Here is a 15,556-nt window from a genome sequence, read left to right on the forward strand (position 1 = left end):
TGAACTGCTTCTACCGTCGTCTGCATTTGTTAGCCAATCAATTCCCTCCCCTCGCATCGGAAGTGGACTCCTCTGTGATCCGTCTCGGTGAAAGCGATCCCCTCCCGTAAATGGCGCAGGTGACCGCAAAAGCCGAGCGAGCGAGCCGCACCCTCGACACCCCCCCCCACCCCCCGTCTCCCACGCCGTCCGTCTCACCCCTTAACTTTGAACCCCACCCGATCAATACCTCTAAGTGTAACGCGATCGATAGTTTAGGTGTTCGCCCTGATGCCTGCGGCGCCAAATATACACACGGAGGCAGGGAGGGATCGGGTGGCCATTTTTTGCGCTTCCTGGAAAAGGCAGAATGTGATGAATCATGAAAACAGATTAACTGTACAGTTTACAAGCCCTATTGATTCATTTGTCTCCGACTTGGCTCTTGGTTTTCATACTTCATTTTCCCTTTTGTTGCTCGGCTTCCTTCATTTTCTCCTCCTCCTCCTCCTTATCCCCTCGCTCGCCGTCTTCCTTCACTCACTCCGGTGCTTTTGATTGGTGTGAGGGATCATCTCGGCTTCAGCATGGATGGATGCATGGGTCAATATCTATCTGAGGAGGATTGGAGCTCAAATGAGGGGCCGGGCTACCTGAGAAAGCAGCCGAGGGGAGAAGATGCTGAAAGCTAAGTGAAGCACAGAGCTCTGAATCACCGGCTGCGGCAATTTGCAACTTGTGAATTTTGCCCGGCAGCTAAATTACAGTCACGGATTGATTTTTGTTGTCTTTTCTTTTCCTCGCTTTATCCCGTCCGCCTGTTTCTCTTGCGCCCTCGTACCATAACATTCCCTTTATACTTATTTCTTTCTCACTTTGCTGGACTTCATTGGGCCAAAGACGACGGATCGCTCCTTTCCGAGAGTCAGACGTCTATTTTGAGCTCGAAAGACAACTGAACACCATCTGTTCCTCCCGACTAAACTATATCAGAACAGTGAAATGCTTCATATTAAGTTTGATTGGTAAAGTCTTTAATTGAGCGTCTGAGGCCCTGCATCAAGTCCCTTCCTCATTCCAAAGTTCATAGATGAGCACGGCTGCCTGTTAATGACATGGATAATTAGAGCTTGGTATCTCCCTGCTCATATACAGATTCACTCATTGTGGCAAATGACCTCTCTTGTCATGCTTTGACTTTTTTAATCGAAGTCGCCCTCATGTGAAAGTCAAGTGTTCAAGGTCTTAAACAGGGATTTTGAAGTCGGGTGAAAAATATGAGGAAGTTATTCTTACCGTAACAGACCAATATTTTTTACGGTGTTTTGTTAGTTTCAAACCTTTATTTTGAAAAACTGACAAACCAACTCAGTTAAAATAAAATAAGGGATTTGATATTTTACCTTCCTTTTTACTTTGTTTCATATTTTTAATTTTTCTTTATGTATTATATTATACATTTTATTTCAGGAGGCTTTCCTAGACACCCAAGGACACCTTTTAAACAAATCGTGTACTAGATATATATAAATGCATATAAACACACAAATAATATAAGTAAAGTATTACTTGTTAGCTCTATTTAACCACTTTATGCTGTAAACGTATTATTATTTAAAACTGATCTCAGACAAAGAGTGATTCATTTACATGGTTAAACTTTCTTAATAATTAGATAAATGTGCTTGAAATGAATTGAAATGAATGAATCCAGTCGACAGTTGTAGGCAGTAACACATTACTTTGAAACCTGTCACACTAATGTGGTGACTATTTTGTGTAGAATAAGAAGTTACAATTTAAGATTCAGTAATTAGATTACAGTTACCTATACCAGTAATGGTCTAGTAACTAACAATGTGGGTATTGAATTAATTAAACTTAGTGAAGTAACTTTTCTACTTTTACTGTTAATTAAAGATTTTTGGTGAAAGTGTAGTTGAACTAAATGTGTATTTCTAAAGTCTTATCCACAAACTTGATCCTTGATATTTGAATAAAAAACATTGATAGAATATGGCTCGAACAAAGAAGGATGTTCTGTTTTCTGAACAACAGTACAGTCAAAACTAAATCTCAAAACTAAACCTCGAAGTTTCTTTAGAATAACTTAAATCAAATTGCCAGGCAACAGATTCCAACTAACGCTGACCTGTGCGGCTCAAAGCAGAAATGTACTATAAATAAACAATGCACAGGGAAAAAAAAGAAGATACCCACATAAATCAAATGAGGTGCTTAATTATATAATTAATCACGCCAGGCTCGGCGCAAAACACTAAAATAGAATTGATTACAATGCTAAGTGTGTGTAATTGATTCATATAATTGGACACAGATAATTATCAGCAACCCAATTAAAAGAGAGACAAACAAGTGATCTGGTGGAGGAGCGATGCTTTCTGTCTCATTCCAAGAGCCCTAATAATTCATGAGCATAGTTTTTGATCTGGTGAAGAGGAGTTCACCGGAGGGATGAAGCATGGTAAACCCAGGGGCTGCTTTCTGGAAGAGGAAGAAGAAGAAGAAGAAAAAAAAAGCGCGCAGGGCAGGGCAGCGCTTGTTCAGACATGGCTGACATGGTTTTGATCACATGGCCTCGTGTTTCCCCTCTATACTTTACTAAGCCCGGGGTGCGCTGGGAATATGCAACTGTGGCAGGTGAATCAGCGCGAGCATTTGTTTGCTCCACAGAACGCGGGAAGGGGAGCTTGACGGACTGCTCGGTATGCAGACTGCCGCCGCCGGTGGAGAAAACATTTATTTATTCCGTGCGGGAGGAGGGACAGTCCCAGGAGGAGTCCCCAGTCACTCCGGGAGTCAGTGTGGGGCTTACGTCGCGGGGATGTTCATGTGCGTTTGTTGGCATGTTTGAAAAAACTACTGCCTCGCTCCACACACACACACACACACACACACATACTTTGTTTCTTTTGGTCCGAGACTCTCTTCAGGGAATCATTAAAACACAAGCATAGAAATTGTGTTTGATCCTCATCTTCAAGTCGGAAAAGAACAAAAATAATGACTAAAGACAAATACAAATATATATAAAATAATTCACCAAATAAACTTGACTTCAGACTGAAAAGAGGAGAAAGTTGTTCTTCTCCTGCTTAAATGTGAAGTTGCCAACAACACACTCTGATTGGTTGTCAGGAGCGAAACCTTCGAAAAAATCGACCTGGGTCCAAAGTCAGCTCAGCGAAATACCTTCTCGAATGTAAAAGTTTGCTTTGACTGGATAGAGGTTTGGAAAATATAAATAACATGTGAATTAACTGTATGTTAAAAACACATCTAGTGTTTAAAGGCTTTTAATTTGAATTTATAATTTTCAGTCATGAATAGAGATGTTCTACCTCTGGCCTCTTTCCTTTCTGTGTTCAGGATGGAAAATGCTCAAAATATCTCTTGCTTGAGTTGCAAAAATATAAATGAAATGAAAACACAAAGGACATCAGGTGTATGATGTGTGGGTTTTATTATTACAATAACCATGTTTAGTATCTCAGTGGGCAGCACTTTTTTTATTTTGCATGAGGAACATGAGGGATGTGATAATTGCTGCTATTTTCAATGAAGGAGCTTTAAATATGTAAGACTGTAATTCCAGAAGAAAAGAACAGATATCGCTCCTCTGGAGGACGGTCGACTCAACCACCACTTAACCCCGGTTAACTATCCCAGCATCAAAACCAAAAAAGGAAAATTGGAGGTGGGTGAGAACCACCGGGGGCAAAAGTCTCCTTCTAAGCAGATAAATAATGTACTCGGGCACTGGTTTGAATTCGGGTCACGCAGCCAGTGGATGAAATCGAATCACCTTTATTTTGGTTTCAGGAGGAAGTCCGTATCGGCTTCTGCCATCTGAACAGCGTGTGATTAGATTCCCTTAGCATGGCTGCGAGGAGGTGGAGGTCAGAGGTTGTGTCAGGGGAGGTGGAGGGGGGGCTGCTGGAGGCAGATCGGGGTGGGGCGTGGGCGGGTCAGACAAACCGCTATCACAGGATATCCCCTCCAGTAAATGCTTTAACTGTGAAGGTTAAAGTCGAGGGCATCTTGTGGAGTGTCTCTGCGACTCGGACGGAGAAGTCTCATCAAACGAGAGCGGCGGTCGTGAGATGCTGGAGACGAGTTCAGAGTTCAGACCGGGGGACAAAGGCAAACTGAACGACCTTCCGACAAACGGCATTGACCGAGGACATCCCACCAAGTGTGGTCGAAGTTCATCCATGCACTGTTGAATTACACAAACAATAGCCTACGTTAATGCTACCCTACAATACAGCTTTGTATCCTGAGTGCAGGAAGTGTAACTGTATTAGACACATGATCAACCATTAAAAGCTGTTTGTCCATTAGTCATTGGCATCTATCACAGTCTTGATATTCTAATCCAGACGTACAATACGGTTTAACAGAACAAAAGTGCAGCTGAAAGGGTTAAAACGAGTTATTCCCATTTCTACATGGTGGGAAAATCTAGTGGGATTAAACTGTATCAAACCAGTAGGTTGTCATTTGTAGCTTCTCAGTTCCATTGGACTTCCGCTGACCGGCCCTCCAGTAACTTCATCAACTGACGGAGAGGAGCATCAGAATTGTGTCAGTTGTTGCTCTGTGTCTCTCCCGGAGAGCGGCGTTATTTTTAACACACGGACTAGAGCGCCTCTGCATCAGCTGAGTCATTTTCAATCCCGCCTCGCTGTGATTGGTACGTTCGGTTTTTTTGAACATTTCATCCCAGTAATGTGATATTTTTCTTTGAGAAACGCGACTTTGACATGTTTGTCTGAGGATGTTGTTTTCTCTGCTTTCACAATGCAATGTTGTTTTCACTCAGAGTATAATTGGCATGTGTTGCTTTCAGTGCAGTAATTGCAGTCGGGTTATGAATTATATGGAAAATTGTGCACTTTTAAATAAGTGTACTAAAGTAGAGTCTGATATAGCTCGAAGTGTGTGTGTGTGTGTGTGTGTGTATATATGAGTGAGAATATGTACAGTATATACATAAACATTTCTAAAATACTATATACACATGTATATATGTAATTTAATATACTGAATATATCAAAACCGTGGTCTAAAGATAACTTGTACATAAGTTTAATGTCAATTCTTTATCCAATATACTTCAAATCTACATGAATGCCAAACTCAAAATGTATATTATATATGTATAAGCACTGGTGCCAATAATTGAGCTGAAACACAAATATTAAACAGATCCGCTATATTTCCACTTAAATCAAGGTCCAATTAGAAACCTCGACACGAAGGCGAGTGTAGAAGTGTTTCTTCCTCTTCTTCTTCTTCCAGCTTCACTTATTAAGGCCTCACACGGTCGTGTCAGGGTGAATGAAGAGCACCGAGAGGCTTGTTTGCCTGACGTCTGACTTCCCCGGGCACTGTACGTTATCCGCCAGCGGTGCCTGGTGACGGGGGCATACTAAATGTGACATTTGCGATTGCAGATGAGCTTGCAAATCAAGGCTTTACTGCCAGCCACCGACCGGGGACGGGCACATATTCATTTATTTATACTCTTAGATTGCGCCCATCAATCAGAGCGTTATAAATCTTCCTGCTCATCAATAGGCAATCTGCTAATGCATGCAGCTGATCAATTCCTGACGAGCAGAGCGAGAGCGGCTCATCTCTGTCTCCCTCCACAAACACTCGCTCTCTAACATCATCCGAACGAGCACATTCGTATCCTTTGTGCAAACACACATCCCATTTAGGGTTCTGTCGTTTGATCAGAACCAATATCGCGTCACATTAACTTGCCTACAGGGGGGGGGGGAGAGGGGGCTTAAGAGAAGATGCATGAAAGGGGCCCTGTTGTATCATTATGATTTGATTAGTGTTCAACGCCGACCAATAAAGATACACTTAAGATCCCCGGCGGCTAATGGAGCTGCAGGAAAAACAAGAAATCCTAATGTGTCCCAAAGTTGTTGCCGTTGTTTCTTCTTGATTCAAGTTGAAAATGTGCGGCTGTGCAAAAAAAACATTCCTGACACGGAGCAGCAGAGCTTCTACGTCTTGCTCTCAGGAGTCTCTGCCACATATGCAAATGATCGGAGGGAGGCAAATGTCAGAGGAGGCTTGTTTGACTGGGGACGGACGTTTCTTGTATTGAGCTGAGACAGGCTCACGCTCCCTCGACAGGTTAATACAATACATGACATGTTGAGATTCACCTCCTGTGTTTAGAGCTAATAACGCTCGCTTGGCTGTGTGCTGGTACAATGCCCTCCATGGAAATACTCATTAAAATTCATTTTGGTTTCGGCAGGTACAATGTGGTACAGTAGGGGGGGTCAGGGCGGCGGCGTGAGAGCACAAACTGTCTTTTGTCACTTTCTATCCAATCACTTCCTTTCACGAAGCACGTCCTGTTCTTTATCGCATTATGTCGTGAAAGGAAAAAAAAAAGCTAAATTAGATATTTAAAACACTGCATATGCTCCGTCCTCATATCTGTTTGCTCAGTTTGAATTTATTTCCTGGCCGTTTCCAGGCCACAAGCTGTTTGTCACCACACGGTGTTGCCAGGTAACCAGCAGCTACTTCAAGAAGTCACTGCACCGAGATGAGCAAACTCCATCTGCTGAGCAGGATCATGTGATACAGTCAGAAACCTCCCAAACAGCCACTGCACAGACCAGCGGGGAGGGAACTTTTTTCCTATAGAGGGGCAATTGAATTTTAAACGTCCACTGAAGGCAATGCAGCTCTAACCTCTGGATGAAACTGCTGTCAGATGATAGTGATGATGATGCTACTCACAGCTGGTGATGGGGTGTTTGCGTCAGTCAGTCTTGAGTCTTTACTCGTGTTCGTACTTAAAAGAACTTGTTTAAACAAATCATCACCTTTCTACATCTTTAAAAGTCAGTATTTGGGTGTTCACTGGATAATGTTACTTGCTGCTACCTCGCTGGTTTAGAATAGTCACATGTATTTATTATTTCCACCCCTGTAGTTGCGTTCACACGTCCCAGTTCCTCCCTGACTTACAGTCTAACTCACTGCAGAGCATTTCATTAGCCTCTGTGGCTGATGCCAGTGCAGTAACAAGCTGGAACAGTCCTGCAATGATTTTTCTTTCTTGCTGAGAATGAGATCAATACCACTCTCATACAGCAGCTGTCATATAGACCGGAAACAGCTAATTAATACAAATTAATATCTCGTTTGTGTAGTCAGAAGTTTGTGGTTTCTGAGGTTTATGTGGATCTGCCCATTAGCTGCTAATATTTCAAGATTCAAGATGTTTACTAAATTGATCTAACTGTATTTCATTTATTTGATTACACAATTTATTCAATTTTGTTTGTTGTGTGATCTGCTCAGGAGCATCTTTGTGTCTCTGCTGTTTCAGTCGTCGCTGTAGTTGTCCTGCACCTACATGTGCATCATCGATTCACAACACAACAGTCTGCTCCTTTGGGCTGAATGAGGGGCTGAAGTGGTCAATGTTTTTAATCCACTTTGAGCAGAGTGGCCATCAACTCGCTGTAATTACAGGTCATAAGAGCGTGAAGCCGACGAACAGTGAGAGAATATGTGAATGATCTGTGGCAGGCTTTGGGGAAACGCTCTGAACGTGGCCCTCGAGGGGCTGAATTCTCTGTCCTTGTATTTCTTCTTACATGAGATCTTCCAAGAAATGACAGCGACGGAGAACCGGCTCTGAGGAGAGGACAGACGGTGTCTCCCAAGAGTCGTTCAAACACACGTTGTGAAGTTTCAACTTAACTTAGTAATTCAAGTTGCAAGCGGGGAATGCTGGGTCAGGGTCTCCACGGTTACTCGATCAGATGATAACAAGGAGTCCATAAACAACAAAAACACACTCACCTTGAAAATGCATCATTCTTCCTCTCACACAGGCACAGACAGCCTTACATAAAATAAAATAAGAAGGTGTGATATAAAGCTGTTGTTGACGATGAAAGGGTATCTCGGATTTTGAAATGCATGCTTGTCATTGTCAGGAAAAAGAGTCAGGCTTTAGGGTTTGTTTGTTTACTAAAGGGGCTGTTTTTCTGCAGGTCGGCGGTTAGGCTGGTAGGTGGGTAGGTAGTTAGGCTGGTAGGTGGGTTGGTAGTTAGGCTGGTAGGTGGGTAGGTAGTTAGGCTGGTAGGTGGGTAGGTAGTTAGGCTGGTAGGTGGGTAGGTAGTTAGGCTGGTAGGTAGTTGGGTAGGTAGGTGGTTAGACTACTCACCAGCGGTCGCTTGTGGCAGGAGGCCGTCCACCTTTGATTAGAAGGTGCCGACCTTTTCAATTATTTTATCATTTTCATTATGAGCCATGTGTCGCCCATAAATGTAGATTTTTCTTATTGATTTGGTTATAAAAGCAATATGTAAACCAACATTAATGTATTTTATATAAAAAAAACTAATATAAGTGAATTTACAGCTCAAAAAACACATTTAACTGCAGTGTCTCTTCATTGTGATACTTTCAGAACAAAATAAATCAATCATTTGACCAATTTTATTATTGAAAGTGTTATCAACAGCCACTAATGAAAATCAGACAACTCATATCCATCTATCTGCCCTGAGTCAGGTGAAGCACATCTGAAATAAGAAAAGCCAAAAATGCTGTTGACAAGAACAACACATCTGGTTTATCCTGCAGACGAGATAACATGGCCAAGGCAAATATGAACGCACACAAGTAAAGACGTCTGTGCATGTAGACACAAGATCGTGTCCTCAGACGCACACAGGAGCCAGACTAAAAACACACGGCCCACCCCATTAACCACCCGCCTACCAAACAGAGGAGCCAAACACAGTGTTTGCTCTGCTCGCCTTCCCTTCACAGGACATGCGATGAAAGATTTGCCATCCTTGGCCGCGGCGGTGCCCTTGACCGCCGTTGCCCTTTCTCCTCTGCAACACAGAGGCAATTATCACCTTGTCTCTCATCAGACAGGACCCCGGCTCATTCAACTCGGGGCCCACCCTCGGCACTGAGACTCAGGGCAGATTAATCGTCATAACAACGGGCACAGGCGGCTTCCCAGCACCTCCTGCTGGACGTGAGCTGCGGCGGTGACATGGCGTCGGGTTATTAATGCTGACATTAGTGGAGGAGGGAGAGGGATCAGCGTGACGCTTGTGGTGGAGGATAGAGTCCAGACCCTGGCACTGCAGGTACGGATGGGAAATGTCACTTTAGCACAGAGTGTGTTTATTATGTTAATGAATGTTTTTTCGTTGCTCGACATTCTTTGGATGACGTCCAACAGGAGATGTAACACGGATCCTCAAGCAGGGTTTAGGAATGGCATCCCCAGAGCTTTAATCCATTGTTCAATGCAACTGGGTATGTTCGTTTCATACGTGTGTGTCTGTGTCTGTGTGTGTGTGTACGTGTGTGTGTACGTGTGTGTGTACTTGTACAGATATATTTGTGAGGATTTTGAGCCTAGAACCTACGAAGTGATGACATTTTGGCAGGTACTCACCTTCTAACCCACTTTTAATGGGCTGTTACTGGTTTAGGATTAGGGATTGCATTATGTCAATGAGCGTCCTCACTAAGATACCCATAAACCATATTTAAAGATGGATGACAGGGCCGCTCCCCAAAAGTGAAGCCAAAGCTCCGCCCCTCGGTAGCTGGCTGCAGTATGTGTCATAAACCATCCTCCTCCATGTTAGTAGAGGTTAACTAAATTGGTTTCTGTAATTATAGGTATTTATATCAGACTGATGTTTATTTTTCTGGCTTTATCAGTCTCATGGAGGTCACCGTGTTGTTACTGTGTAGATCACCACAGAGAGTGGTGACAAAGACCTTCCATTGTTGTTGTCGTGCGTTGAGTCTGTTCCTGACCTTAGTTCACATCTCTAAGGACATGAACAGCGCTGCAGTGGAATGCAGATTATGTCAGGTAGCAATCGTGCACATGAAAACATGCTTGAGAAGCTGGTGCATCAGGTGCAATACAAGCAGGTAGAGCACCGATAGGTGGCGACGCGTGTTTCCAACCTAGTTGAGTGTGTTTTTGTCTGAGGCAACTACTCTACAATATATTCTCAATTCTAACATTGATAGAAAATCTTTTCAAATCCATGTTCATGCAAATACAACAGATATGTGTTCTAAAAGTACGGCCCCCATTGAAAACTTAGAGGAACTCTATGCAACTTCCTTTTAGCGGGACCAAACTAAAATGGCTCCATCTTCCGATCACTGCTGCGCAGACTCCAAATGTGCAAGATGGCAGATATTTCTAGATGGTGGGACGAAGAGGAGACGCGTCATCCATCTTTAAACACAGTCTGTGGTCATGTTGTTCAGTTAAAGTTACATGTTGTTGCTTTAATGAGCTTATTTCCCACCAAATACAGATGTTTGCTGCACTGTAAAGCCAATTAAAAAATATTGTAACACATGTTGCTCATCAACATACACAGACGTGAATCTTAAAATCTTCAGTTTATTAAATAGATGCCGTCTCAAAACTTTTTAGTGTGACTGTACTCTGCTGCATCAGGATCAGTGTGAGGCCGAAGTCTCATCTCCTCAAATCAAAAGCAATGAAAAGCAAGTGTCAGCTCCATGAATCACAAACACAGTATTAATAACAGAGTAATTAACTTTATAATTGGAGCTTCTGTCCTGAGCGACACACCCTCCCTCTGTTAGAGCGTGACTTCAAAGACACTCGCTCGTGAGCGCTCCGACGTTCCTACTTTACTCTGACAACGCGCTTTGTTCTCCAACTTCCTCAGGGTGTCTGATCTTTCGCGAAACCACATCCAACGTTGTTTATCGGAAACAAGCACTTTGAATGCAAATCGGACTTCTCCCGGTCAACCGCGAGACATGTGTCAACCTCTGGCAAGATCCTTCAAAAATACTATCGCAGTGCAGTGTACGGGCGAGGACCTGCCACTGCTGCTTGACATTTCCTGGACGGGATGCAGTTCCCTGTGCCTCGCAGACTCATGTTTGACAGAATGTAAACCAGCCGACCAGATCGGGCCACATGGGCTCCGTCTGAAAGGTCAGGAACTCCTCCCAGAAACTGCCCAATCAGAGTTGGGGAATTCAGCTGTCATGGTCGGAGGGAGCGGAGGTGGTGTGGCCACAGGTCGACACACTGAGACGGTTTCAAGCTAATTCAGCCCCTTGGACGACACGGGGCAAAGCTGATAACCTTTCTGTGGTTGTACATAAAGAAGAATGTGGCAAGTGAACTTTGAGCACTTTATAAATATATATATGATGTATTTTTGACATCTTGACCATATTTACTCTGGACGTGGTCGTGCAATATCCGCAGTACAGTACTGGCGTGATTGTAAACAACACCCAGCACGAATGCCAAGATCACATGCATTCCCATAACAGCTTTTTTATTACCAATCAGTCAGTTTTGATTGGTTTTGTGAATAAACAGAGGAGCCCGTCCTTTCTGTCTCGTCTGGCCTCGATCACGCCGTGCCACCTTAACAGAACAACACAATTAAGGGTCACTTCTCATTAGTCTGTGTCCAAGAGGGGACATGGAGACACACGCAGTTTGGTTATTAGCGTCCGCCCTGAACAAAATGTCCCTGTGCTTTCACTAACAATCCCTGGTCATAATCAAAGGTTTTGATTCCTTATATTTACTTTGTGGGCCTGTGTCGCAGTAACAAGCGTCTTTGACATCACGCCGCATCCAGATGGAACCAAAATCAATTTTAATTTAGAGTTTAATTTGAGTCCAATGTGAAACATTACACGTCCACAAGAAAGACATTTTCTCATAGAGCTCCAACGTGGCTACTGGCCTCACGTTCAATAGAGTTCCATTGAATTCTCTCTTGTCTCTATGTGAGAATGAGAGGAATCTATTTTCAAATTATCGGTACAGAAAAGTAAAATATAATATCTTTAGTAACGTATATGGATGGATAGATAATAGAGAGATAGATAGACAGATGGATATTTAATAGATAGATAGATAGATAAAAGATAAATAGATTGTTGCATCAATACGCAATAAAATTGAATTTGGCAGAGGTCCACTTAGAAGCATTTAGAAAAAATATAGAATCGAATAAATAAAATGTTTAAAAATAGTAAAAAGACACTATAAGATAAGAATAATATATATTGCCCACTTGTTGTACATTGTTAACAACAGTTAAAACATTCAAACATTGTTTTCGTTGCTGTGGGCTCATGTAATCAGCCGTCTTTTGATGAAGATTAGCGACAGGATTATGATTACTACGAACATAATTAAGACATTTGCACAAATCAGATAAACAACGTATGTGTTTTCTCGTCACATCAACATATACATGTTGTTACACTTTCCATTGACCCAATGCAGCAAAAACAGATGCAAAATAAGATCATTTTAAGTAAATCTAACGGTCTAAAGAGGGACGGATTTCTCCTAAATAGACGTATGGATGCAACATTAAGAAGAAGCGGTATAAATAAACCCGCAGACGGGGCGTGCATCTATTAAACCTAATTCATAATCCCAAATACGACACAATGATAAATTCAGCACTCTAATGTCGCTTCAGAGGCTTAACAGAGATATGCACTCTGCAAAATCTTAAGTTTCGCAGCTTCCTCTTCCTTCTCCCTGGGGCCGAATTTGCAAAAGCGGGTCATCCCAGACTTCATCTCCTCCCCTTTAGCAGAGAAGTCTTATTCATCTATCATAAAGCTTCCCAGAGGATTTCCCTGGCAATGTAAATTGGGGGGGGGGTTCTCAAACAGCGCGAGTTTAGAAAAAAATGCATCTCGTCGCGAGCTGCTCCGACTTTGCTCTCCTTTCCCCTTCTCGCTCCGCTCCCCGGCCCCTTCTTCCTTATCTGTCTGCTGTTTTATCTCCCTGCCAAGGTCAGACGGGCTTGAGGCGATCAGTTGTGATAAAGACAGGATGTGGAGATGGGAGGGGGGGGCAGAAGAGGCAACGTTGGCAGGGGCCGAGACGGGGCCTGGACAAACGGGTCGCGTCCAGCAGCTGATGGTCGTATCTAAACGGGCCGCCTGATAGCACACGGCGCTTTTATTCAGGCCACCTCCCAGTTGCGCTGAATATCCCAAGAAAGAGATTATCATGTCGTCTCGCTGGGTCATAACGCTTTCCATTTATCAGGACATGATTTGCTGACTTGCCGTTGGTTTATCCAGTTTCATTTCAAGCCTTTCAGAATCCTCGACACACGCTGTCAGGGGGAGCGGCGCCGAGGAAGAGAAAAAAGTTGGGAGCGAGTGAAGTTGAAGAATGTTGATAGGAGGCAGAGCAGGAGATCTTGTAACACCTGCACATTCCCACACAAGGCTCTGGGGAGAGATAGCTGCACCACAGAGACTAACTCATCCCTCACTTCCTCTCCCCTCTCCTCTGTGGTAGGAAATGGATCAGGGCTTGTGAGAGCCCAAGGCCCCGATTCCTTCAATATGCTCCCTGTGTTCTACGCTGTGATCTCGGATTGACTGGCTCTCTCCTGGGCACCTGTGGAAAGACGTGAATTGAAGCGTCTTCTTCAACATTTGACTCATTTCACATTTAATCATCAAATAAATTTTAGACGGCAGTTTAAAGCCGGGATCAGGCTACAGAGATTTAAAGCTAGCGTTGGTAATCCCGAAAAAGTGCAGGCTACACTTGAATGCAACCAATACGTCCGACCTCCTCCCGTCAGCCCTCTCGTCAACACTACGCCCCAAAAACACATGAACACGATTTTTAGATCATTCCTTTCCAAACTGAACCACGACAGAAGAATTGTCCTTTTGTCCTCTGCTTTTGTTCGCTAAAATTAGACCAAGTAGTCGCTCCACGCCACTTTCCATTTTGTTTACATCCACTTCCTTGTTGTGAGGTCTTAATAATCGGAATCATATCCTGCAGTCATTATTTTTTCCTCTTGCAGTGTGTGTGCTTGTTTAAGATTATAGAGAAGAATATCTCTGAAGATTCTCCTTATATTCGTGATGCAAACCAATTTCAAAATCCTTTCTTTCCCCCAGTTTCCAGGTACTTTTTTTCCGCCGTTACTTTTTCCCCACAGAAAAACATGGCATCCGAGCTGTGTGATAAAACAATGGCCTCGCCCGGCTTCAGCCTGAGAGAACGCCAGAGCAAAGACAATAAAGAGCGAGACATTGTAGAAACTCCCAGTAACACAAACACACACACACATGCAAACACAAACATATTTCTTTTTCTCCCCTCCACTAAGGGAATGGGAGCTCTATTAAATAATTCAAATGGCTGTCCTAGGATGCCAATCAGAAATACTACAGCCATAAAAGCCGTGTCTATACTTGGTGCAGAGTGGAGGCCCTGCAGCAAATGAAGGCATTATTCTTGTTATCCTCCGGAGGATGCAGCAGCGCTGGTATTTCTTCTTCTTTTGCTTGTCATCGATTTATTTCTTTATTTATTCTCCGGGAGCAAGGAGAGATGTTAAGGTTTTGAAGCAGGACATATCTGCGGGGGGGGGAGCGACTGTCAGCCTACTTTATCCCCATTTGAATAGTGCCTCGCTGCTCGCTCCAAGGTGAAACACGCGCCGTTGGAAACTGGGTTAGGAGGAAAAACCCGCCGCGGCAGAATCGCTGCCGCACCGGAGGTACCAGGCTGCCGAGCCCCTCCCCAACCCCCACCCACTTTAGCTTGGTCGTAGTAAGTTATCTGTGCTGTTAAAGGATGAATTATTAATCACTGATCGGGGGCCGTGTTGCGGTTGTACTCAGTGTTTGTGTGTGTGGGACTTGAAACCTTTAAGGATGAATCTGTGCCCAGCAGTTTTACCAGTAATTGCATTAAATATTTTAAGAGAAGAAGAAAAAAAAGAAAAAGAAAACAGGACGCATTCGTTAAAACAGACGTGAGTTAAATTATTTCGCAGTTTCAACACATCAGAGATTAGATTCACAGATTTCTGTCGGATAAAGATGGTAACGTTTATTAATGGAGGTGTGACTACGAGAAGATGGATATGAACCAATACAGATTGTGATCATTTTGTAATTATGCTGCTGCCAGTCGCTCCAGTATTCAGACAAATAACTGCAACACTAATTCACTCAGGTGTCATTTCATATAATCTGTCAATACTTGAATATTGCAATTTCAACATATGCAGTCGTGTTATGTTTTCACCCCTGTCCGTTGGTTTGTTGGTTACGTAAACTCCAGGAAGTCAAGGATGGGACACGGACTAAGAAAGACCCCATTGAATATGGGCATGGACCTAAAAACATGTTTTATAAAGTGTTATTAATCACAAAATCCTTTAGGCCCTTTTGGATAAAACAACGGCACTGCTGTGCTCTGAAACCCATTCATTTCAATGTCCTCACCTACAAAGTGCAACACTCAATAATTTCACAAACTTCCCAGGGAATAATTCATGGGTCCTGATGAAGAAAAATCAGACGTAGTTAAACGGCTGATTTCCTATGAGTGGTTTGGTCCAGCTTGGTTGGATTTAAGGGGACTGTCTCTCTACTGAGGGCCATTCTACTTAATGGAAGTGTTTTTATGATGACAGTGAATATTGGAAGATCGGTA

The sequence above is a fragment of the Hippoglossus hippoglossus genome, chromosome 18, assembly GCF_009819705.1.
Source record: "Hippoglossus hippoglossus isolate fHipHip1 chromosome 18, fHipHip1.pri, whole genome shotgun sequence".
Classification (NCBI taxonomy): domain Eukaryota; kingdom Metazoa; phylum Chordata; class Actinopteri; order Pleuronectiformes; family Pleuronectidae; genus Hippoglossus; species Hippoglossus hippoglossus.